This window comes from Stomoxys calcitrans, chromosome 1, assembly GCF_963082655.1.
Source record: "Stomoxys calcitrans chromosome 1, idStoCalc2.1, whole genome shotgun sequence".
NCBI classification, from domain to species: domain Eukaryota; kingdom Metazoa; phylum Arthropoda; class Insecta; order Diptera; family Muscidae; genus Stomoxys; species Stomoxys calcitrans.
The window spans coordinates 183,506,101-183,532,138 of NC_081552.1; positions in this window are offsets into that span (position 1 = coordinate 183,506,101).

Genomic DNA, 26,038 nt, shown 5'->3' on the forward strand with positions numbered 1-26,038 from the left:
CGGAGCTGGCCCGGGTTAGCTAGTATAACAAATAAAAGCGTGCTAAGTTCGGCCGGGACGAATCTTGGAAACCCACCACCATGGATGCTGCTTAAATATGGGAGCTATATCTGGATATAGACCGATTTGGACCGATCTAAATCGGACATAACCGAACACTACATGGAAATTTTCAGCCAAATCGGATTGCGGCTTCGAGAGCTCAAAAAGTAAAATCGGGAGATTAGTTTATATGGGAGCTGCATTTGAATCTGAACCAATATGGCCCATTTGCAATCCCCAACGACCTACATCGATAACAAGCATCTGTCCAAATTTCAAGCGGCTAGCTTTACGTGTCCAACCTTTATCGTGATTTCGACAGTCGGACAGACATGTCTAGATCGACTCAGGACGTCGACACGTACAAGAATAAATATACTTTATGGGGTCTTAGACGAATTTTTCTAGGTGTTACAAACGGAATGACTAGATTAGTATGACCCATCCTATGGCGGTGGGTATAAAAAAACTAGAATAAAATGATTTAAATTTTTTATATACTTTTAAAATTCGTTACTTTTGTCATTATTTTGGGTATTACATTGGTAGGTTTGGAAGTAATTCATTATATGTCACCTGGTGGTATATTTACCCTGAAGCACTTTCCTTAAAGGTCAAGCCCATTTCAAAGTATTATTGCGGATATATCTTCTAGTTAGGTTAGGTTGAAAAGAGTTCAATGACGGCAATCCTCTGGCCTTCAATGCCAAATCTTCTGCATTTTCATTTCCCCTTACTTCGTTATGGCCCGGCACCCAAACGATGCGGATTTTGCCATCCTCAGAGAAGGCGTTAATCTCGCTATTACACTGCAAGTCTGTTCGTTCTATGCCACGACAACATGTTCTTTGCACGACCAAAATACTGAGGCGTAAGTAAGTATTGGTCTAATTACGCTCCTGTATAACAAGTGGACTATCCTAGGATTTAGGCCCAATTTCGAGTCTACGGCCCGTCTACATAGTGCCCAACATCTGTGAGCCCTCTCAGTAACGTGGTGCGTTAAATTTGGTCACCCATAGGAGTGGCGATAAAATGCCCCCCTGTGGCGTGCCCTGTGCCACTTTCTCCCATATATTTATGCCATGCGACACTCAATTTATCCACCTGTTTTATAGCATATGGTTTATCCAGTCTCTAAGGACCGGGTCCACCCCGTACTGTTCTAAGGATTGGATCAGTGTGTCGGTCCGCACATTGTTAAAAGCCCCTCGATGTCAATGCATACCGCCAGTGTGTTCGTGCAGGACAGTCTCCACCGACCTTCCCTTGACATAGGCATGCTTTTTGTATTTGAGCAGTTCGTTGGATGTCATAGTGTCCACAATACGTTCCATGGTTTTGAGTAGAAAGGATGTAAGGCTTATGGGTCTGTAGGCCTTTGGTGTCGCATAACTTGCCTTGACGGGCTTGTGTATAAACACCACCCTTGCCTCCTGCACGCTGTGAAAATTTTGGCCAGACGAGGCGCCAGATAGTCTGGCTCTTTCTGTAGTAACGCCGGAAATATTCCTTCAGGTCCGGATGACTTAAATGGTTTGCAGCTCCCTAAGGATTCCTTCACCATAAATTCCGTTATTATAAAAATTCGATCAACGTCATTATTCCAAGATTCCGGTGTCTCCGTGAGTCCCTTTGTATCCTGTGGAAAATGGGTTTTCATCAAAAGCCTCAACATGTCCTCCGTTGTCTCTGCTCTCACTCCCATGCCGTCTACTAAAGTTTCAGTTTGGACATAGGTTTTTGAGAGAAATTTGTTTATCTTGGCGGCGTCATTAACGCTATCGACCTGTTCGCAGAAAAGTTTCCAGAAAGCACGTTTTGTCGCTCTGGTAATCTTATTGTATTCCTTGAGCTGTGTGTAATACACATCCCAATAAACTTCTGCTTGCTTACGACGTGCTCTATTAAAAAGTCTGCGGACCTCTTTCCCAATATTGCGAATCTCCGCGGTCATCCAGGGTCGGACTGATTCTTGGACCGATTTCCTTTCCCGAAGAGGACAACTATCTTCAAAGGACCCCATCAGTACAGTCGTAACCCTGTTGACATTTTCGTCAATGGCTTCTATGCTTGGACAATCTAAATTATCTTGCCCAAGTCTTCTTCTAAGTAGCCTTCCGAATTTTGTCCTGTTGGTTTTCAACTTATTGCGTAAGCTTATCGGATTCGGCGCTGGCCGTGTTATTCTAAACCTAATGTAGCGATGGTCAGAGAAGAGTGTTCCATGAAGACCCTCCAATTCTGAACCTCATCGATTAGATTTTCCGAACATATCGTCACATCTAATACCTCCTCCCTAATCCTATCATCAAAGGTAGCGGTGTTACCAATATTAAGTGTTATTAGGTCGTGAGTATTCAAGAACTCTGCCAGGGCTTGGCCCCGGTTATTAATGTTGGCACTACCCCAATAAATGTGGTGAGAGTTCGCATCGCACCCTATTAGTACCTCGTTTGCTGTCTGTCTTGCTTTCCTCACCAGCCATTGCAGCTCCGACGTTGGTGGCGGTGTCGGAGGGTCGAAAGACAGACAAAGTGATGGCAGGTATGCTCCACCGTCTCCCTGTCTCACCACTGTTGCATCCGACGTTGACAACTCCGTGGAAAATATATAATTCAAATTTTTATGACAAATAACGCAGGTCCTCGGCGAAGTACCAGTGTTAATATAGAACAATTCTATCTACTAGTAAGTGGTTACAGAATCTTGTTTTGGGTTACCCACTGACTTACCCAGTAATATGACTTTTTGCTGGGAAGTCATAGCATTTCAGCCAAGTCAGGTGAAAATTCAGACCTCTAAGAGCTCTAGAAGTCAAATCCGAGGACCATTTTTTATGGGAACTTTGTCAGTCTAAATATAAACCGTTTCGGATCATACTTAGCACGGATGTTGAAGGTCATAGCAGAAGTCTGTGTAAAATTTCAGATGAAAATTGAGACTTCCGGGGGCTCAAGAAGTCAAAACCGGGAATTGATTTATATGCGAGGTTATCAGTTTATTGACCGATTTGGAATTCGACAAATTCCTTTTCTAAATTTCCGCAAAAATCCAATGAAAATTGAGGACCCTAGTGTCTTAAGACTGGGGGATCGGTGTATGTGGGGCTATATCCAAATCTGAACCGATATGGCCCATTTGCAATCCTCAACGACCCACAACGATTCAATCCCATGACAGCCGGTTGTACGTACCGGATTGACCCGATAGAATCCTTTATCGGAAAGGACTGACGCCTACTACTACTACAACAACAACAACCAACAACGGCAAGTAGTATCTGTGAAAAATTTCAAGCGGATATCTTTATTCTTTCGAACTCTGTCGTGATTTCGACAGACGGACGGACGGACATGACTAGATCGACTCAGAGTGTTACGACGGTCATGAATATATACTCTTTAGGGTCTCAGTTCGAAGTTTTACAAATGGAATGGCTAGATAATTATGCAAGTATGTATGATATTTAATTTTTTGATCTCTCACTTTTCTTTTATTCGTTTCGGTTTATAAAGAGAAAACGTACAAAGAACTTCACAAATGTCATTCATGGTGGACGATATAAACAAATTTCACCCTGCTGAACTTTATACGCTACTAGGTGAACCGGGCCCGAGAGTTTTCGGGGGTGGGGTGGTCCCCCAAACACTTGACCCTGAAAAAATATCAGCACGGTGCTCTTCTCTCAAATACCAATTATTTAAACACCATATTGCCATTGGTTTAAGGTGAGTTTATAAAGGGTGATTTTTTTGAGGTTAGGATTTTCATGCATTAGTATTTGACAGATCACGTGGGATTTCAGACATGGTGTCAAAGAGAAAGATGCTCAGTATGCTTTGACATTTCATCATGAATAGACTTACTAACGAGCAACGCTTGCAAATCATTGAATTTTATTACCAAAATCAGTGTTCGGTTCGAAATGTGTTCAAATTTTGACAAATTTTGTTCAGCGATGAGGCTCATTTCTGGTTGAATGGCTACGTAAATAAGCAAAATTGCCGCATTTGGAGTGAAGAGCAACCAGAAGCCGTTCAAGAACTGCCCATGCATCCCGAAAAATGCACTGTTTGGTGTGGTTTGTACGCTGGTGGAGTCATTGGACCGTATTTTTTCAAAGATGCTGTTGGACGCAACGTTACGGTGAATGAACACATTTCGAACCGAACACTGATTTTGGTAATAAAATTCAATGATTTGCAAGCGTTGCTCGTTAGTAAGTCTATTCATGATGAAATGTCAAAGCATACTGAGCATCTTTCTCTTTGACACCATGTCTGAAATCCCACGTGATCTGTCAAATACTAATGCATGAAAATCCTAACCTCAAAAAAATCACCCTTTAGGATGAGACGTCCCCCAAACACTTGGCCCCAAAATAGGTTATCAAATTCGTTTTCTAATCTCAAATACCTTTCGATTGAGCAACATATTGCCATGGTCGGTAAATTTAAACCTTTGTGGGGGGGGGGTTTTGGGGAAGGGGCAATGCCCCAAACACATGGTCCCACATTTGGATAAAAGATTCGTATTCTACACCCAAATATCTTTGAGCCCCACGTTGCGATGGTCAGCTAATAAATGCTGTTTATGGAGTATTTTGGGGAAGGAGAAGACGCTCAGAAATTTGGTCCCGAAAGTGGGTATCAATTTTCTCCCCCCTTCTCCCCAATACCTTTCATTTGAGCTCCACATTGACATGATAGTTAAATATGTCCCCAAAACACCCCTTTTTGGGGTGCTCCCCTAAACACTTAGCCCTGAAAATATATAAGCATCGTGCTCTACTCTCAAATATCATTCAACATTGTAAATCAAATCTGTTTTCTAATCTCAAATACCTTTCATTTAAACCCTTTACTGTAAAAGTCAGCAAATATCTTCCGTTTGGGGTATGGGCCCTAAAAACTGTCAATATCGAGCTCCACTCTCTTTAAGACCCAAATTGTCATGGTGAGCAAATACGTCCTATCTGAGGATTGTTATTGGGGTGGGACGTCCCCTAGATACTAGATAGTTGGTCCCAAATGTTGATATCTGATTTGTGACCTACTTCCAAATACCTTTCATTCGATCGGTTTGGGGCATGTGACATGGGCCTGAAAATATATATCAGATTCGTGTTCAAGTCAAAAATACTTCTCATTTGAGCCCCATATTGCAATGGTCAGCAAATAGATCATTTTTCCCAAATATTGATATCAGATTCGTGCTTAATTCCCGAAGACCTTTCATTTGAGCCTCATATTAGTATAGTCGAAAATTTGTGCTCTTTGGGGGGCGTTTTTGAGAAGGGCGGCCCCTAAACACTTGATCCCACGTTTGGGATCTACGAGATCTGGCGTTTCCAAAAATTAGGGAAAGCGGGAGGGTCTCCCCCCCCCCCCCCCCCCCCCCCCCTCAAATATCAAAAAATGTAGTAACCTATTTTTACCACGGCATCATTATCCACCATCTGTTGAAGAAAATCGGTTCAGCCGTTTGTAAGCCTATAGGGAATTCACAAACAAACAAATAAACAAGCAAACAAACAAGCACAAATTGATTTGTTTATATAAGAAGAAGATTACTTGTTTATTTAATCTTCACTGCCAAATCTGTTTTAGCAGTAAAAGTTAAAGTTACTCTTATTTTTTATAGTGTGCTTAGCCTTTCAATAAGTCACGTTCACTTATTGCTCTTAGTTCCCCCAAGAGCCTTTAATAATGCTACCTATTACTAGTATTATCCTGCCCTCATGAGTATGCTTTAAAATTATGAGCTTCTGTTTCCCCCCTAAATCGTTGGGTATGGAAAACTACGATAATAGTTCAATTGTTACGAATCAGATTTATGAGAAATTCAGAATCCTTGGCAGTATGAAGGAAAAATTGTGCAAATTCAATGCAAGTTGTCAGCAATGGTGGGTAGAAGATGAAAATACTTATTTGTTAGTCTTTAATATTCGAAGCATTTCTTTTTTTACCCCCGTAAGTATGCTTTACAATTTTGAACTTTTATTTGCCTAAAAAAACTCATCATTTGCCTATAAAAAGATCTACGATAATATTGCATAGTTAAGAAGGAATGTTTTGCAAAATCCAGTATTTTTAGCAATATGAAGGAAAAAATTGTGCTATGGTGCTGTGGAAGATACTGAAATGTCATCTCTGTAAGTCTTTAACAATAAACTGTCTGTAATAATAATAATTGATATTGTAAATAAATAGTACTATGGAATGGCATAGAATTTCATTTGGTTCTACTTATACCTCTGTTGGTAGTTAACTTAGCAAAAGCAGGATTAAATTTCCAAGGATATATCCCAGTGATTTTAACTCCTTAATATGTACAATTTATCCCAAAATGAATGGAAATGAGGCCCCTTATCATTGAGCTTAAACTAGTTGAAGAGCCTTGAAAGCCATATCTGCCAGATATGCGGAAAGTTGGATATAAACGAAAGGGGTGAGCTACCTATCGAATAAGTTGCAATTTGGCGATTTGTAATAAATAGAATAAACCGACCTTTTTTACAAAGAACGGGCAGGAGGTACTGGTTGTTACCTTTGTATCGGAAGATCCAAGCGGAAGGATATGCGACTGGGAAGTGTTGGATGACCACAGTTTCTCCAATCATCGTTATATTAGTTTCAGACTTGGAGAAAATACTGAAGAAGACTTGCGGACTGAAATATCTCTGTCCGGCATACATTCTGCACCACTATTCCTTCTAGACCTGAAAAGGAAGTGGAAATTGAGTAGGATATAGACATAATGGTCAAGCGGATCACAAAGGTCCTGAGTGACTCGTTTATGTTAGGATCTCATGGAGCCAAGCCAAGGTGCAAACAGCTACCGACTTGGTGGACCCCGGAACTTGTTGGACTAAGGAAGGGTTGTAGAAACTCTTAAACAAGGCAAAACCCAAAAGGACACCACACGACTAGGATGTCTCAGAGGGCGAGCTAAGTAATACTTGAGCGAGCTGAAAAAGGCACAGAACAAATGCTGGGTAGAATTCTGCGGCTCCCTGGAGAATATACCTGAGACCTCTATACTAAGAAAGATTCCAGCTTCGAAAACTATTACGGTGGGATATATATTCAGAAGTCAGAAAAAGTTTGGACAATGTATAGTGAGCAGGTGAACAGGTTTTCACTGATATGCATTCGTCGAAGCTTATTGGGAAACTCCTTTGGATGCTAAAAAGTTTTGACACCTTTAAACCGTCCGGCGATGATGATTTATCACCGGTTCCGATAGGGTGTCTTTTCTTTGTTTGTATCAGCATGTCGTATGGGATGGAGGGACATAAGGGTCATTTTCATTCCAAAAACAAGGGGAAACCTTACCACACGAAGGCGAAAGATTTTCGTTGTATAAGTCTGTCATTCTTGATGCTATAGACTCTAAAGAGGTTGAGAGAAACGTATATAAGGGCAAAGATCCCTGGAGATGGCCTGTCCGGGCAACAGCTTACACATAGTATGGACAAGTCCACTGAAACAGCCATTCACTAACTAGTAGGCTACGTGGAAGGTTCTCTCGCTGTCAGGGGAATACACAATGAAGCATTTCTTGCCATTGAGGGTGCTCTCAATTATGTAAAACCAACGTCAATCTTGAGGGGAGTTGGAGTTTCAAGGCATTAATACTAAAGTAAGAAAATTTTTTAATAACTCATTAACTTAGTAAGGGATACATTACCGCAGGCTAGGGATCTGTAGATTTACAAAGATGGGTTAGCAGAGTGACACTTCAACGAGGTGTACTGTATCCTCTACTCTGGAATATAGAAGAAGTTAGTGTTAAGAAGAAGTTAGTGTGCTTGGAAAAAAGGAGTAAAAGTGGTCGCGTATGATGATTACGTGGCTATTGCGGCTGCAACGGCAGTCGCAGACAATCAGCGGTATCGAGCGGAGAGTCTCAGTGAGAGGTCTGGCGGCTCCGGCTCTTGCACAAATACTGAGTGCCTACGATGCTCGATATGACAAAGCGAGTAAGTGGCGCCTTTAAATGATAAATGGCCACCCACCAAGTGATCAGTCAGGAACTGTTTGGAGTTCAACTGGAAGTAGTTGGACTACGTGATTGGACCAGAGTACTTAATCTGGTACCACAAAAGTCAGGAGCCCCTGGAACTTCGGTTCCAGCCTCACTATATTTAGACCAGAGTTGGTAGCAATGTGATGGCTGTGGTTTACACCAAATACCGCAGGAAGGGCAATTCGATGCTCGGTGTGGTGTTGCATGTAACCAACTTCCGCCGCTAACCAAGAGGAGATTTCGTCCAAATAATGTGGAATCGAATTAGTACTCATGCTGCTATCGATCATGTATGGGGGCTTTGGGGAATGCTTTATATTCACCCGGCGTTAAGAGCCCTGCAGGATTAAACCAACACGGCAGGTGCCTGCATAAAACACCACTAGGACTTGTGCCCTTGTTCCATTTACTTATGGCGCTACATACCTGTGTGTTTTGTTGGACAAGAAATTGAATTTAAAATCCAACATTTTGGAAAGGCAAGAAAGGCAACTTAAACATAAAATCGCACATGCTGTCAAAAGAAGTAGGTTTATCGCCATTCATTTATTTTTATACTTTTACTAGCTGACCCGGGCCCGCTCCGCTGCGCCTTCTTTTACTTAATATGGAACAAAAGTTTCCTTGGAATATTTATTTTCTAAGATCTTTTAGTGAAATACCATGCTTACTTGACTAACAGTTTAACAGTATAAGTGCCTTTATCTGAATCCATTATGATATTTATTGGTCTACTAATTTAAGTTTGGATGTAAGGTGTACTCCATTCTTAAAATACTTTATTTCAGCCCATCTACTCATGATTTCTGACTTAGTGGTGTTTTCGGGGAGAGGTGGTCCCCCAGATACTTGGCCCTGAAAAAATATCAGCATCGTGATCTTCTCTCAAATACCATTTATTTAAACCCCCTATTGCCATTGGCTTAAGAGGAGTTTACAGGATGAGGCGTCCTCCAAACACATGGCCACAAAATAAGTTATCAAATTCGTTTTCTAATCTCAAATACCTTTCATTTGAGCCACATATTGGCATGGTCGAAAAATGTTTTCCCTTTGGGGGTGTTTTGGGAAATGGTATATGCCCTAAATACATGGTCCTACATTTGGATATCAAATTCGTATTCTACTCCCAAATACCTTTATTTGAGCCCAATATTGCGATGGCCACTAAAAAATTGCTCTTTGTGGGGTATTTTGGGAAAGGGGTAGACCCCCAGAAAATTGGTCCCGAAAATGGGTATCAACTCTTGCTCTACCCCCCAAAACTTTTCGTTTAAGCTCCACATTGACATGGTCTGTAAATATGCCCGATTAAGGGGTGTTTTGGGCATTGGATGGTCCCCCAAACAAAGTCCCGAAAATATATCAGCAACGTGCTCTATTCTCATATATCCATATATATCATTTATTTGAACCCCATATTGCCATTGCACTCAAAATTGGATATCAAATTCGTTTTCTAATCTCATTTAAACTCCTAATTGCAAAAGTCAGCAAATATGGGGTATTGGCCCTAAAAACTACGAATATTTAGCTCCACTCTCTTTAAGACCCAAATTGTCTTGGTGAGCAAATACGTCCTACTTGGGGGTTATGGTGGTAGGACGTCCGCTTGACAGTTGGCCCCTAATGTTGATATCAGATACGTGGTCTACTCCCACATACCTTTAATTTGAGCCCCATATTTCCAAGTCGGCAAAAATGACCGGCTTGGGGGGTTTTTTGGGGGATGGGCGGCCACTCAGTGAGTTGGCCTTGAAAATATATATCGGATTCGTGTTCCACTTTAAAAACCCTCTTATTTGAGCCTCATATTGCAATAGTCACAAAATACTTACTATTTGGGTGGTGTTGTGGGGGTGGCGTGGCCCCATAGACACTTTTCCCGAATATTGATATCAAAGTCGTGCTTTACGCCCAAAGACCTTTCGTTTGAGCCCCATATTGCTATGGTCGTAAATTTGTCCCCTTTGGGGATGTTTTTGGTGAGAGGCGGCCTCCCAAACTCTTGGACCCATATTTGGATATCAGATTCGTATTCTACATTCAAATACCTTTTATTTAAGCCCCATATTCCCATGGTCAGTAAATAAGTCCTGTTTGGGGGGTGTTTTGGGGAAGGGGTGGACCCCAGAAACGTGGTCCCACATTTGGATATCAGATTCGTTTTCTACTCGCAAATACCTTTCATTTGAGTCCCATATTGCAATGGTTCGTCCGATTACCAGTAATCTTATATATAAAAATCTATTTGTGTTTGTAGGTTTGTTTGTTTGTATGTTTGTGTGTTCCTTATAAACTCAGAAACGGCTGAACCGATTTTCTTGAAATTTTCACAGATGGTGCATAATGACCCCGTTGTGAAAATAGGGTACTAAATTTTTTGATATCTGAAGGGGGGCGGACCCTCCCCCTTACCCTAATTTTCAGAAACGCCAGATCTCGGAGATGGGTGGTGCGATTTAAGCGAAATTTTGTGTGCTCTCATATAGTACCCTAAAAATAAAAATTTGGTATCCAAATTTCGGATGGGGTACCTAGGTGGGGCCGCCCCACCCTAAAACCTACCAAACATATATTTAGGGCAATCACGGCAATATGGGACTCAAATGAAAGGTATTTAGGATAAGAAAACGTATATGATATCCAATTGTCGGACCAAGTGCTAGGGGGACCACCCCAAAACACCCCTAAATTGGACATATTTACCGACCATGGCAATATGGGACTCAAATGAAAGGTATTTGCGAGTAGAAAACGAATCTGATATCCAAATGTGGGTCCACGTTTCTGGGGTCGACCCCTTCCCCAAAACACCCCCCAAACTGGACTTATTTACTGACCATGGGAATATGGGGCGTAAATAAAAGATATTTGAATGTAGAATACGAATCTGATATCCGAATATGGGTCCACGAGTTTGGGAACCCGCCTCTCACCAAAAACATCCCCCAAAGGGGACAAATTTACGACCATAGCAATATGGGGCTCAAACGAAAGGTCTTTGGGCGTAAAGCACGACTTTGATATCAATATTCGGGAAAAGTGTCTATGGGGCCACGCCACCCCCACAACACCACCCAAATAGTAAGTATTTTGTGACTATTGCAATATGAGGCTCAAATAAGATGGTTTTTTAATTGGAACACGAATTCGATATATATTTTCAAGGCCAACTCACTGAGTGGCCGCCCATCCCCCAAAAAATCCCCCAAGCCGGTCATTTTTGCCGACTTGGAAATATGGAGCTCAAATTAAAGGTATGTGGGGGTAGACCACGTATCTGATATCAACATTAGGGGTCAACTGTCAAGCGGACGTCCCACCACCATAACAACCCCCAAGTAGGACGTATTTGCTCACCAAGACAATTTGGGTCCCAAAGAGAGTGGAGCTAAATATTCGAAATCATGAGAATATCGGGCTGAAATAAAGTATTTTAAGAATGGAGTACACCTTACACCCAAACTTAAATTAGTAGACCAATAAAGATCATATGGGATTCAGATAAAGGCACTTATATTGTTAAACTGTTAGTCAAGTAAGCATGATATTTTCACTAAAAGATATATATCTCCCATATATATCTTCGTCCGATTTTGAGAAATATTCCAATAATGTGGTCATTTCTTAACCTATTCTCTCGAAATTTGGCAGAAAGGATTTTCTTATGACTCCTTATGTTACTGGTGAATTCCATAAAAATCAGCTCAAATTTAGATATAGCTTCCATATATATGTTCGTTCGATTTTGAGAAATATTACAAGAAAGTGCTCATTTGTTAAGCGAAAACATCCGCCGAGGTCCATCAAAATTGGTTGAAAATGAGATATAGCTCCCACTTTATGCTTCTAGGGTAGGTGTAGGGTATTTTACAGTCGGCACCGCCCAACTTTTGCCCTTCCTTACTTGTTTTAATATAGAAACCATCAAATGCTACAAGTCACTATAACGGTATCCAGCAACTTCAATCCTAAGAATTTTGAGAAAAGGTTTTTTTTTTTGATTTTTTGGATATTAAAATATTGCGACTTTTGACAAGCCAAAGTCTCCCTAAAACAGGACTATATATGACGGGAAAATTTTTTTACAAATTTCTTTCGTTTACTTTGGGTTAGGTTTGGTTGAGTGGGTCGCCCACCAAAGGTGAGTTCACTGGGAGGCTAGTTTGGCCCTTTGGGATACCCTAGAAAGAAAGGAAAGAGAAAGAAACTGTGAGACCTCGGACTAGAGGCTATTCACGAATAAAAGAAAGACAGCAAGAATTGAGAACCCGAGCTGGGGTGTAGAAACTCCCATCCCCACGCAGGCTCGGATGTACCTACGCCGGAGCTTATGGCACCCCCTGACGGAACCATCCTGTTCCTTCAACAAATCTAAGGAGACCTACCAAAGGTACGTTCGCAAGTTCACCCACATCACAGAAGAAACGGCTCCCCAGAAAGGAGAACTTATGTCCCTGCAGACCTGGACAAGAACACTGCAAGGGGTAAACCGTCTCCTCCTCATCCTCATCGAGGCAACTTCTACAGAAGTCATTGTGCGGTATTCCCATGCACGCCGCCATGCGGCCTATTGTCCGGTTACGATCCCTGTCAAGGTACTCATCGACCTCTTATCGAATGCCAGCTCCTCCTCGACCTCCTGCTGTTGATGACCGGCCATAGCGCCTTAGCAGTCCGGCAACCATCCAACGAGTCCCATCTCGTCACCGACGCCGCTCGGACCACCCCCTCTACTGTGTTCAGTAGCTCGACAAATGGCACGTAGGCAAGACCGATGACTGGTCCGCCTGGCGCAGACGAACCCCTAGTGCACTCATCCACCCTCTCATTTCCTGGAATCCCCTCATGCCCAGGAACCCATGTCAGCCTATCCGGGGACTCCAAACAATCCGACAAGCATCTCGACCTCACCATCCTCGACCATAAGGCCTTGAGCGCCTCCATACTGTCCACATAAATTCTGAGTTTCATGGGCGATAAGTCCCTTACCAGAATTTCTCTTGCGGCCACTGCAATGGCACAGACCTGAAAGAAAGAAAGACACTCGTCCGGCAGTCTCAGATACTTACTGATATTGAGTGCATCAGAGTAGTCTTCCAATCCAGACCCTCATCTGTGTAGATAGAGGTCTCATCCTCCTCAAGTACAACATCCGCTCTCTATTCGTCCCTCTCAGGAAATCGCGAATGCAATCATTTCAGTCGGCACTAATGCCAGTTAGATCCTCCTCAGTCTACCCCCCGCATCCATTACTCCCAGAATGGAACTGTGGCCGCCACCATCCTCCTTCAGTATGCCGAGCTCCCTCAGCCTAAGCGCGATCCTGGTGGTGCAGTATCACCTCTAGGCCGCCTACGGTGCGGATCTTAGTGCCCCTGTCACCCCGACGCTGGCCAGTCGTTTGTGGACCTTCTCGAACTGCCTCGCATGCGTCCTCTTCTCTACGGCATTTCAGTATACCAGTGCTCTATTGGGCAATACTGGTCTTACGATGGCCGTATACATCCAATAAATCATCTTGGGAGTTACCCCCACTTCCTCCTGCAGGAGTAAAAAGCGCACAGTGCCTTACGACTTCTTTCCTCGGTGTTCCTATTCCAAGACAGTTTGGAATCGAGGACTATGCCTAGGTATTTCGCCTCCTTTGACAGCCGCAGGGTGACCCGGTTCAAGGACGGGAGTCTGAACTCCAGTATCTCATATATATACGCGTGAAGAGCACCAGCTCCGTCTTCCCTGGATTGGTCCTTAACCCATGTCTGGTAGCCCATCGCGACAACCTCCTCAGTGACCCTTCCATGATCTCGCTGATCGTCGGCGGAAACCTGCCTCAAACGAGCAGCACGACGTCGTCCGCATAAGCGATAACCGTCGTGCCGTCCACAACGAGATCCATTAGGATTTCATTAATAATGAGGTTCAATAGAATAGGTGAGAACAACCCTCCTTGGGACCTCTGGTCACCAGCCTCGTCTACTTTACAATCTGAATTTCACTAGGATACCTCTTTCCACAGTCGAACTAGAATTTTTCTAAGACAACTCTATTTTTGGGCATTTTTCTACTCATTCATCGCTGATGGGTTAAAGTGGCCCAGTAGGTCTAAGTGAGTCTGATGACAAACTGTCTCTCAAGCCTAACCTAACCTATATTTGACTTCGTTGGCCCATAGAAGCCGCACTTACTGTTCTGTTATGATTTTCAACATCTGTGGTAAGTATGGTCTAAATCGGTCTATAATCTGTAATAATAGCTCCCATATAAACCGATCTCCCGATTTGACATCTCAATCGCCTGGAAGTCACAATTGTTGTGCGATAGTTCTGAAATTTTGCACTTACTGTTCTGTTATGACTTCCAATATCCGTGGTCCAAATCGGCGTATAATCAGTAATAGCTAAGCGGTCTCCCGATTAGTCCTTCAAGCCTCTAAGAAGCATACATTTTTGGATAATTTGGCAGAAATTTTTGACGTAAAGTGTACATGTGCCCTACCACGTGGCAGATAGCTGAACGACTCATTGGTCAGCTGTGAAAAATAAGCAGCCCCCGATCACGAGCGGCGAAAACCGAGGACTTGCTACAAAAAGGCATACCCGACGACGTCGTCACGACATGGCGAACGGATGCCGCCAGTTGCTTAAGTATTCACCCATAGCGGTGCTTTACAGATAGCTACAGTCTGGGGAGTCATGCCCCCGTGGATTTTCCAATCAAGGCGCCATTGACCCTAACGCGTGACATCCTTCACGAAACGGCTTTCTGGCTAATGCCACCGCTGCCTCCGTTCCGCTAAACCCCTGGCAGGGCTCAGAAAACACTCTGTGCCTTATAGCCACTAAGTTGATAATGTAGGTTCTGTTGATACGATATCAAGATCAAAACTCGACTGAAAGCAAGTAATCATAAGGTCTTGCGTCAACCTTCGTAAGGACCTAACTGCTTGCAAAGACACCTTCGGGGTCAACATAAAGAGCGACTGCATTTTGGGACACAAATAACGGCCCTTAGATGGGACCCAATCAAATTAGAGAAACCAACCATCACAGTAGCAGAGGAGATGGAATCGAACTTTGGAAGGAGATTAAAAGTACACCGATCACGGATGAATTCTCCACGAGCCTCCGGGCCCAGTGTCGGGATGGAAAAGGAGGAAGAAGTATGGCGTTAGACTGTGCCCCAGAAGAGAACAATGCAAAGGCATGCGAGAACATCACCAGTTTCCCTAGACAAGAGTTTAATTTAAAAATGCAACTCTCAGCAAAAGAAGCGCTTGGAAAGTGCAAAAAAGTCCTTGGCCAGATGCGAGAGGCGTACTCGTCACAAGCGTAAAGCATTTTCCCATCCTATTCCTAAACGAGGAAAAAAGCGTTAAATTAAGCCCGGCCGAGCTTTGGATACCCACCACCACGGGTATATTGTAAACCACATTTCGTCATAATACGGTGAAAAATTCATAATTTATGCCCCCATAGCAGCTACATCGAAATATGGTCCGATTTGAATCAAATTCGGCACGTACAATGGTCTAATAAGTTCAAGTCATTGTTTAGGTATGTAGAACAAAATATTGGTCTTTTTGGTAGCCATATCAAAATATAGACCCATCTGAACCATATACGACATGGATGTCGAAAAGCCTGACATAAGTCACTGTGTCAAATTTCGGCGAAAACGGACTTTAAATGCGTTTTTGATGGGCCCAAGACTTTAAATCGAGAGATTGGTCTGTATGGCAACTATATCCAAATCTAGACCGATGTGGGCCAAATTCAAGAAGGATGTGGACTGTCCCAAATTTCGGCGACATCGGACAATAAACCGTACATCGAGAGTTCGGTCTATATGGCAGCTATATCCAAATCTGAACCGATCTGGGCCAAATTAAAGAAAGATGTCGAACGGCTTAACACAGCTCACTATCCCAGATGTTGGCAAAATGGGACAATAAATGCTCCATTTATGGGACCAAGACCTTAAATCAAGAGAGCGATCTATATGGCAGCTATATCCAAATCTCGGCAGCAATATCCGATCTCGGCCAAATTGAAGAAGGATGTCGAAGGCCTTAACACAATTTCGGCGACATGGAGCAATAAACTCACTTTTATGGGTCCAAAATCTTGAACCGGGGATCGGTCTATATGGTAGCTATAGCCAAATCTGGATCGATCGGGGCGAAATTTAAGAAGGATGTCGATTAGACTTACATAACTCCCTGTCGCAAATTTCCACAAAATCGGAAAATAAATGTGGCTTTTATGGGCCTAAGACCTTCAATCGGCGGATCGGTCTCCATGGGGGCTATATCAATATATATTCCGATATAGCCCATCTTCGAACTTAACCTGCCTATGGACAAAAAAAGAATCTGTGCAAAGTTTCAGCTCAATATCTCTATTTTAAAGACTGTAGCGTGATTTCAACAGCCAGACGGATGGGCATGGCTAGATCGTCTTAGAATTTTACGACGATCAAAAATATATAGTCTTTTTAGGGTCAGAAATGGATATTTCGATGTGTTGCAAACGGAATGACAAAATGAATATACCCCCATCCTTCGGTGGTGGGTTTAAAACAAGGTGGGTATAAAAAATTCACGTTCTTTGAAAAATTGATTATTTTTCGCAACCTATTTTTCCGTTTTTCCCATTCGCTTACTTGATTTTTAGGCAGCGGGCCAAAGACTAAACTGTAGTGGAGTATTTTGCGAGCTAAAGGGTCTATGTGTGTTTTTCACCAATGCCACAACCTTCAACAATTGTTTGTTTCACAGTGGAGAATATTTGTATGACTTCTAAGAGCAAAATAAGAAGCGGAAGAGAACATTGTAATTTTTTTAAATGAAAGAGCATATGGAGCATGCGTTTTTAGTGCAACATTTCTCTTTACCGTTTACCTTTATTAACCACTATATCATCTCATCCCCAATAATAACAATGAATTCATTCATAAAATTTTATCCCAACAAGTCAGCGGGCTATTTGGTACCGCTTTCAATTTCATAGTCTAGGGCAGCGGTGGACGCTTTTTTTATACCCTCCACCATGGATGAGGGTATACTAATTTCGTCATTCTGTTTGTAACTCCTCAAAATATGCGTCTAAGACCCCATAAAGTATTTAATATCTTGATCGTCGTGACATTTTAAGTCGAACTAGCCATGTCCGTTCGTGCGTCTGTCTGTCGAAAGCACGCTAACTTTTGAAGAGTAAAGCTAGCCGCTTGAAATTTTGCACAAATACTTTTTATTAGTGTAGGTCGGTTGGGATTGTAAATAAGCCAAATCGGTCCATGTTTTGATACAGCTGCCATATAAACCGATCTTGGGTCTTGACTTCTTGAGCCTCTTCGCACAAATGTTGGAAGTGATACCAAAACACCACGTGCAAAATTTCAGTCAAATCGGACGGGAATTGCGCTCTCTACAATTCCCGTCCGATTTGACTGAAATTTTGCATGTGATGTTTTGGTATCACTTCCAACATTTGTGCGAAGTATGGCGCTAATCGGTCTATAACCTGATATAGCTGCCATATAAACTGATCTGGAATCTTGACTTCTTGAGCCTCTAGAGAGCGCAATTCTCATCCGATTTGGCACAAATTTTGTACAACGGCTTCTCCCATGGCCTATAGCTTGTTACAGCTCCCATATAAACCGATCTCCCGATTTTGCTTCTTAGGCCCCGAGTCGGTCTATAACTTGATTTAGCTCCTCCTCCTCCCCCACCGTCATTATTCATTATTCTTTGTTTGCCTAAAAAGAGATACTGCGCAAAGAACTCGACAGATGCGATCCATGGTGGAGGGTATATAAGATTCGGCCCGGCCGACTTAGCACGCTCTTACTTGTTACTATGTGTGCTTATGTACAATTGTCTTGTTGTACACGAGAAAAAAATGGTTGGAAATGTGTTGTTCTTGAAATTTGATTTCAAATGCGCATTTAATTGTTTGTCTTTTATCTTTTATGCGACTTATGTCAAAATTGTATAAACCATAAAAAAGAAAACAAAAATAAAATAAAAATAAATAAAAGTAAAAAAAAATTACGAACCCCAAAACAAAATGCTTCTCCAAATTCTTGAATGTGAGATTTTTAACAAGTCAAAAGGCATTAAGTTCGGCTGGTCCGAACTTTGGATACCAACCATCTCGTGTATATATGTAAACCCCTTTTCGTCCTTTACGTCACAATCCTGTGAAAATTGGATTACTTATGCACCCAAATTCGGCACGGACACTGAGTCATCTAATAAATATAAGTCACTGTCCAATATTGGTCTTTTTGACAGCTATATCCAAATATTAACCGATCTGAACCACATAGTACATGGATGACGTCAAATTTCAACGGAATCGGATATTAAATGCGCTTTTTATAGGGCCTAGATTTTAAGCCGAGAGATCGTTCTATATGACACCTATAACCAAAACTGGACCAATGTGGACCGATCTGGACCAAATTAAACAAAGAGATAATAATCATCCTATTTTATTATAATTCTTCTACTATATCCGTAGTTATATCTTAATAGGGGCTGGTCTCAATCATATTTTATTTAGGTCCCGAGTACTCATATACAAGTAACATTTTCAGACAATTAAACAGCTTTTTATGCGATTAAGACCCTGAATTGGAAGATCGGTCTATATGGTAGCTAAATCTATATAGTCTGAACTGACACATATTTGGGTCGGATGTCTGCAAGCTTAAAAGAACTCACTAATTCAAATTTTAACAAATCGGGTAATAAATAAAGCTTTTATGAGCTTCAGACCCTTTATCGGCAGATCGGTCTATATGACAGCTACATCTAAATATAGTCCGATCTTTACCATTTTGGGTCATTGATTCAAATTTCAGCGAAATAAATTCCGCTTTTATGGGTTCCAGATCCTCAAACGGTAGACCGGTCTAGATGGCAACTATATCTAATTATAGTTTGATCTGAAACATATTGGGAGCGGATGTGGGAAGGCTTAAACCAACTCATTGTTTCAAATTTCAGCGAAAACGGATAAAAAACATTGCCTTTATGGGCTATCCCTTTATCGGGATATCCCTTTATCGGGATATCGGTCTATATGGCAGCTATTTCTAAATCTAAAGCGATTTCGACCAAGTTTTTTTTAGAAGTTTATATTTATTGAGTCTTTTTTTAAACATTGAAGTAGAATTAGAAACATAATAAAGAAAACTTATGACTATAATGTATTATCGCAATAACATATTAGGTAGTTTCAGCACCTGGCTTTAGCATAAAAGGTAAAATGTAATATGGATACATGAAATTAGAATTATTGACGTCCTTGCTCCCGAGACTACTACATTAAATAGAAAAATCTTAATCTAGGGTTTGAACTTAAAGCTACAAATAATAAAATAAGCAAAAAATAATAACAATTATAACTAAAACAAAAAAAAAAAAACAAGGAAAAGTAGGTTAAGATGTAGCTACCCACGGTGAGTGCCGGCTAGTGCCTTTTCGTAAAAAGCGATAGTACCCGATTCAGGTTCATTTATATATCCCAAGGGAGATAAATACTGAGCATTATACCAACCAATGTTCGCTTGACTATTCATAGCGTCAATCATATGAGAATTCTCATGAAGCCCTAATCTTAAATTGAATTTCTCCAAAAGATCACACACATAGGAAGAAAGCCGCTTCAACTTGGAATTCAAATAAATGAAATTATTTGAATATCTTCTGTTAATGCGCTTAAAATTCTTCCCAATGCAAAGTCTCAAAATTTTCCGCTCAAAAATCTCAAGTTCTTTCATAACAATGGGGGATATACTGAACCAAACTGGGAAACCATATAAGATAACAGGCCTAATACAAGTCTTGTACAATAAAAGTTTCGTATTTACAGGCAAAGATTTGTATCCAAGAATTTTTTGAAACGATGCGAATATTCCCTGGGCCTTATTACGGACCTTCCGCGCGTGTACGTTGAATTTAAAAAGTTTGTTAAACTCTACACCCAAATATTTAACTTTCTCTTTAAATGGAATTTCAATGCCATTTAAACATAGCTTCAAGGATTTACTCTCAGGTACAACAAAGCGCTTGCATTTTCCCGATGCATTTCTTATGCAAATGACTTCGCATTTTGAAGTATTTATCTTTATACCCCATTTATCATAAAAATTTTTAACCTCATGGAGGTATTGCGAGACTTGGACCAAAGCACATACTGGCGATTCATTGTGAGAGTATAAAAGGGAATCATCCGCATACAAAATACCCGAGGAATGTTCGGAGTTGTGGGGAAAATCACTCATAAAAATGTTATATAAATGTGGAGCTAAAACCGATCCTTGCGGGACACCACAATTAACATTTGAAAATTCCGACAACTGATTTTTGAAGAGTACGCCAAATTGTCTATTCGTAAAAAAACTTTTGAAAAGCTTTATAATCGGAGGACTAAACCCTATCCTTATCATTTTAGTTAATATACCATAGTGGGAAGCATGATCAAAAGCCTTTTCAACGTCAAGAAAAACTGCAACAGTACATTTCTTTGCTCTTAAATTCAATACAATATCATTTGTGAACTTTGTCATAGCATCAACTGTAGAATGCCCTTTTTGGAAACCAAATTGTGAGTTTGGAATATATAGTAAAGTGATTCCTTTATCCATTTTAGTACGGACAATCATTTCAAAAAGTTTACCCAGATTTGACAATAAAGATATAGGTCGCAAGTTAGAAATCTCATTACTATTGGCTTTTTTCTTAATTGGAATTATCTTTGAGGTTTTCCATGAATCTGGAAAATATCCGTTGGAGATACAGTTATTAAATATGATAACTAAATATTCAAATGCTTTAGTTGAAAGTTTTCGAATAATAAAATAAGAAATAGTATCAATGCCAGACGATTTCTTATTCTTTAAATATGAGGAAATATCAAGAATTTTACCCAAAGTTGTAAGATTTTCCAACCTGTCTTGATTTTTTGCATCTGAATCAATTGAAAATGAATAGCAGTGTTGAGGAACATTTGCAATGAAGTCATTCACAAAATCTTCCCTTACAGACGAAAGATGAACAGAGTTATTATAAATATTAGAAAAATACGATTTCAAATGGGAAAGGCATTCCGACTCATTTGTTATTATCGCACCATCAATTGATAATTTATCCAAAGGTAGAGATTTTCGATGCCCAATAATCTTGAAAACGTCCCGATGTGCTCTTGGCCCCGGCTTAATTCCTCTAAGTTTATCTCTAAAAATAGAAATCTGCTCTAGTTCAACCTGCCTCTTAATAATAACACTCAATAATTGGATTTGCTTGGATAAAATGCGATACTCTGAACTGAATCTGTTACTGGACACGCGATATAGCCTCTTAAGTTCTTTTTGCCAATTATATTTAATTCTATATAAATTCTTAATTCTATCAGATATCAAGAATTTTCTGTTACCCAATTCAATTTGCTTAGAATGAAGTTCTGAGACAGAACTCACAACAGAAGCAAACTCTTCAATGTACTGATCAATTTCATTGTTACTCAAATTTCTATTTGAAGGGGGATAATTACTTAAAATACCCTGAGTTATATCGTGCTTGAAATCATCCCAATTTGTGCTTTCGTAGCTTGTAAATGTAGGAGGAGGCTGCAAAACAATTTCGAAGCTAGGAAGAATGACGTTAAGTTTGAGAGGGTAGTGATCTGAAAAACTGGGTAAACATGAGGTCGAACAAACAGGATTTGGCAGGTCAGATGTGTTAGAACAAAAGAGAAAATGATCCAAGTAAGATGAACCATTTGGAAACGTTGGACAGGATGAAGATATTCTGGTAAAAAAATGGGGATTTACTTGAAGGAAGTCATAAAAACAGTTTCCATTTGAATTATTCATAGAATCACCCCATGAAATATGTCTAGCATTGAAATCACCACCTATAAATGTGAAATCAAATCCCCCAGAATAATTACCTAAAGAAGACAGAGAACTTAAAATTTGCGATTGGCTTGAATTGCCAGGAATATAAACTGAGCCTAACAAAATTTTCCTAAGAACGCCATTAATAGAAACATCAATAGAAATAAATAAATTAGGGAAGAGAAACCCTAAGATGACTTCTTTTCTGAATTTAAAATGTTTCTTAAGTAGTATGGCCACACCTTGTGCGCTGTTATCCCTTAGAAAGTGACAGCCTTCAAAACTAATATTACCTCCAGCTCTCAAATGAGTTTCCTGAAGGAAAGCAATGTCAATATCAAACTTTTTCATTAAACTGTGTAATTCAAATCTACGGCCATATTCAATGAGTGACCTGACATTAAATGTAATAAGATCCAGAACATTATGGACCATAGACTTGGTTTACTTCGCGTAAGAGGCCTATACATCGCTGTATCGCCTCTTCCTTTGAAATGGTTTGAAACTCCCTTATAAAATTGGCAATTTTGTCATCTAGCGAAATCACTTTAGGAGGACAAAGTTCTTTAGCAATTTTCAAAAATTCTTCAATGATTTTCGGTTTCGTTGAGGGTTGAGTGTAACTAGAAGTACCGTTACGGGACGCATCGGAATAAGATACATTCGGTTGAGTAAAAGAGTTTAAAGCACTAAAAACATTGTTTTTTGCCTTCTCTTTTCTCTCTAGGGCAACTGATCTAGCTCTCTTCTTAAGCTCAACATATTTTTTATACTCAGGACAACCTCTAAAACTCGAGGGATGGCCGCTATTTCCACAATTGATGCAAAATGGTAAATTTCCATCGCCCTGCACAAATTTACACTCACCTTGTGCATGGTTTTGACCGCACTTTACGCACGCAAAATCCCTGTTGCAATTTTGGGACATATGCCCCCATTGTTGGCATCTCCAGCATTGAACATCCCTCATATTTTTCTTCGGTAATTCCCAAGACACCCTTTGATGCAAAATATATCTTTGCGCCTTCAACTCAGATACGGATTTACCAGGATGCAGTGTTAGCAAAAAAAGACCTGTGTCAATATTGTTTTTCTTGGAGTATGAAGTGGAAAATTTAGAGACACTATGCACTGTATCAGGGACTAACATATCTATTTCCGACTTAATATCCTCTATTGCTGTGTCAAACAAAAGGCCACGCAAAACAATGATTTGTCGTTTTAACTCCCTTGGTGTATAAGAGTATGAATCTAATTTCTTTTCACGTAGAAGGCACATTAGCTCAGTGTGTATTTTTGGGTCTTGCAAATAAAGTTTACTCTTGTGTCTGCTCTTGTTGACAATCTTAAATACAATTTGCCTAGCCTTTAAGTCTTTAATTAAATTATTCATATCAACACCAAAAAGAAAAATAGGAGGGCAGAAAGACTTCCTGTTTCCAACAGAATTTTCTACAACTAAAGCCTCTTGTGCTGGAATTTTCTTATGATAAGTGTTGTTAGTTTTAATATCTAAATCTCCTAATATTGCAAATCTATTGGAAGAATCCTGCGATTGGCCAGATGTATTATTTGAAACGCTAAGAACAGAATTGCTTAAATCTATCTTACGCAAGTTAGTATCACCAGATATTTTCCGTTTCTTTTGCACCATTTGAAAACCTTCTTTGTCAGAGGGGGTAAACTCGTTGTGATCCATATTGCTCTCAATGTTGGATGGTAAAGGTCTTGATGTATTGACTTGTGTTGAGTTTGTTTGTGTCAATTTTTTAATGTCAATTGAAGGCAATTTTTCAACATTCATTACCAAATTAGCAGACATTCCTTTATTGCATTTAGAGGATGATGATGCAGACGTCGAAGGAGTAATGTCTTGATCCAAACATCCAGAATTTTGCGAGCCATATCCATGTCCATGTCCACTAAAGCAGGCTTCATGCAAAAGTTTTCCAATGGCTGACTTACAATTGCTTTTATGGCTGTTTTTATCAGGGGGTATATTCTCGGCAGGATCGCAAACGTCCATGCCTAGTTGGTCCAAATTCATTTCCAAAATTCAAAATCCACAAATTTAAATTTTTATTTCAAAGAAAATTCAATTTTTAGTTTTAATATTTTTTTATTTATTATTTGTGTCAAGGAAACACGTCTGCTCTGTTTGAATATTTCAATTCCAATCGCGATTTCGACCAAACTCAATAGATATTGTAGTAGTAGTCGATGAAAACGTTGTACAACATTTTGGCAAGATTGGTCAATAAATGAGCTTTCCGTCGCTTTAGAAGTGAAATAAAGCGATATACATATATGACAGCTATATCTAAATCTGAACCGATTTTTATGAATACACCAGTAGTGTCGAGAGTCAAAATAAAATTCTTCCTGCCAAATTTTCATATAATAGCTTAACAAATGACCACATTATTGCAATATTAGTCCAAATCGGCCGAACATGTATATGGGAGCTATATCCAAATCTGAACCGATCTGAAACCTTCATTTGCACGATGAACACAATCGTGTAGCTCTCAATCTAATTTTATTTAATTATTGCCAATAGATATTCAGCAGAATTACCCATGGCCTACTGCAATTTCTGAAAACAAAGCCAGCCAACAAACACATATCTACGTTTCAATTTCTTCGTTGTACCTTTGATGCGAAGATAGATTTTACTTTAATTTAGTTGCTTTACAGTCGTTTTTTTCAGTTTCATCACCTTAAAACCATAACAACCTAAAAGTATGCTTTAATAATGTTTCAACCCAATACACCCTAAAATATGCAACAAAAGTGATTAGCTTAAGGGTATTTCACAAAATTCCATCATTTTCTGCACATTTGCTTTTTTGGGTTCATAATTCCATTGAATTTTATTTTGTGGATGAACAAAACATTAACTTTTCCAAACGACTCGTGGCATTAAAAACAAGTAAAATATACATGTAATACGTGTCTCATCTATTTTCAAATGTTATTAGCTTTTCATTATTATTTTTCATGCACCACAAGTAGGGCGGATCAAAATGCAATAATGAGACTATTTGTCGATTTCTTCAAGGATATTTGTTGTAATCTCAAAACGATGTAGTTTGGGAGCTGGTGTTAAAAAAACAATGACTGATCGCTTTAAAGAGATACCACCCAGAACTCCCTGTCGGACCGATTGTACTAAATGCACATCCATAAGTACCACGATTGTGCCATAAAATTAAAAATATAACCAGTAAGAAAAGGCAAAAGTCGGGTGGAGCCGACTATATAATACCATACAACACCGAGTCAACATAATACTACTTTCAATACAGAAAACTATGTTGAAATCGAGTCAGACTTTAATTTTACATACTTATTGAAAAACTGAATAGAACCTTGTAAGATTTTTTTCGATGGTCGCTACTACAGAGTTTAAGGGCCATATCGGATGAAAGATATAACTAAATCTGGACGGACTTTAATGAAATTTAGCACATGTGCTACAATGTGAAATAAAACACCTTACTCTAAATTTTATAAAGATCGAACCAAAATTGTGGCGACTATAGCCTTAAAAGGCCATATTGGATGAATGATATTTTTGGAAGCTATATCTAAATCTGAACTGGTTTTGCAACGTATTAGGACGTCAAATAAAACGTCCCATGCCAAATTGTGTAAAGATCGGAAACAAACTGTGGCTTTTAAATTCCTAAAAGGCCATATTGGCTGAAATATAAATATATGAGAACTATATTTACATAAGACCCGATTTTAATGAAATTTTGTATAGGAACGTTAAATAAAACATCTCTTGCAAAATTTTTTAAAAATCGGACCAAAATTGTAGTTTCTACAGCTTTAAAGCCATAGCAGCTGAAAAATATATATGGAATTTATATCTTAATCAGATCCGATTTAGTTAAATTTTGCACAGGTATTGAGACGTCAAATAAAACATCTCGTGTTAAATCGGAGCAAAATTGTGGCTACTACAGCCTTCAAACGCCATTTCGGATGAAAAATATATATGGGAGCTATATCTTAATCTAGACCGATTTTCAAAATCGAT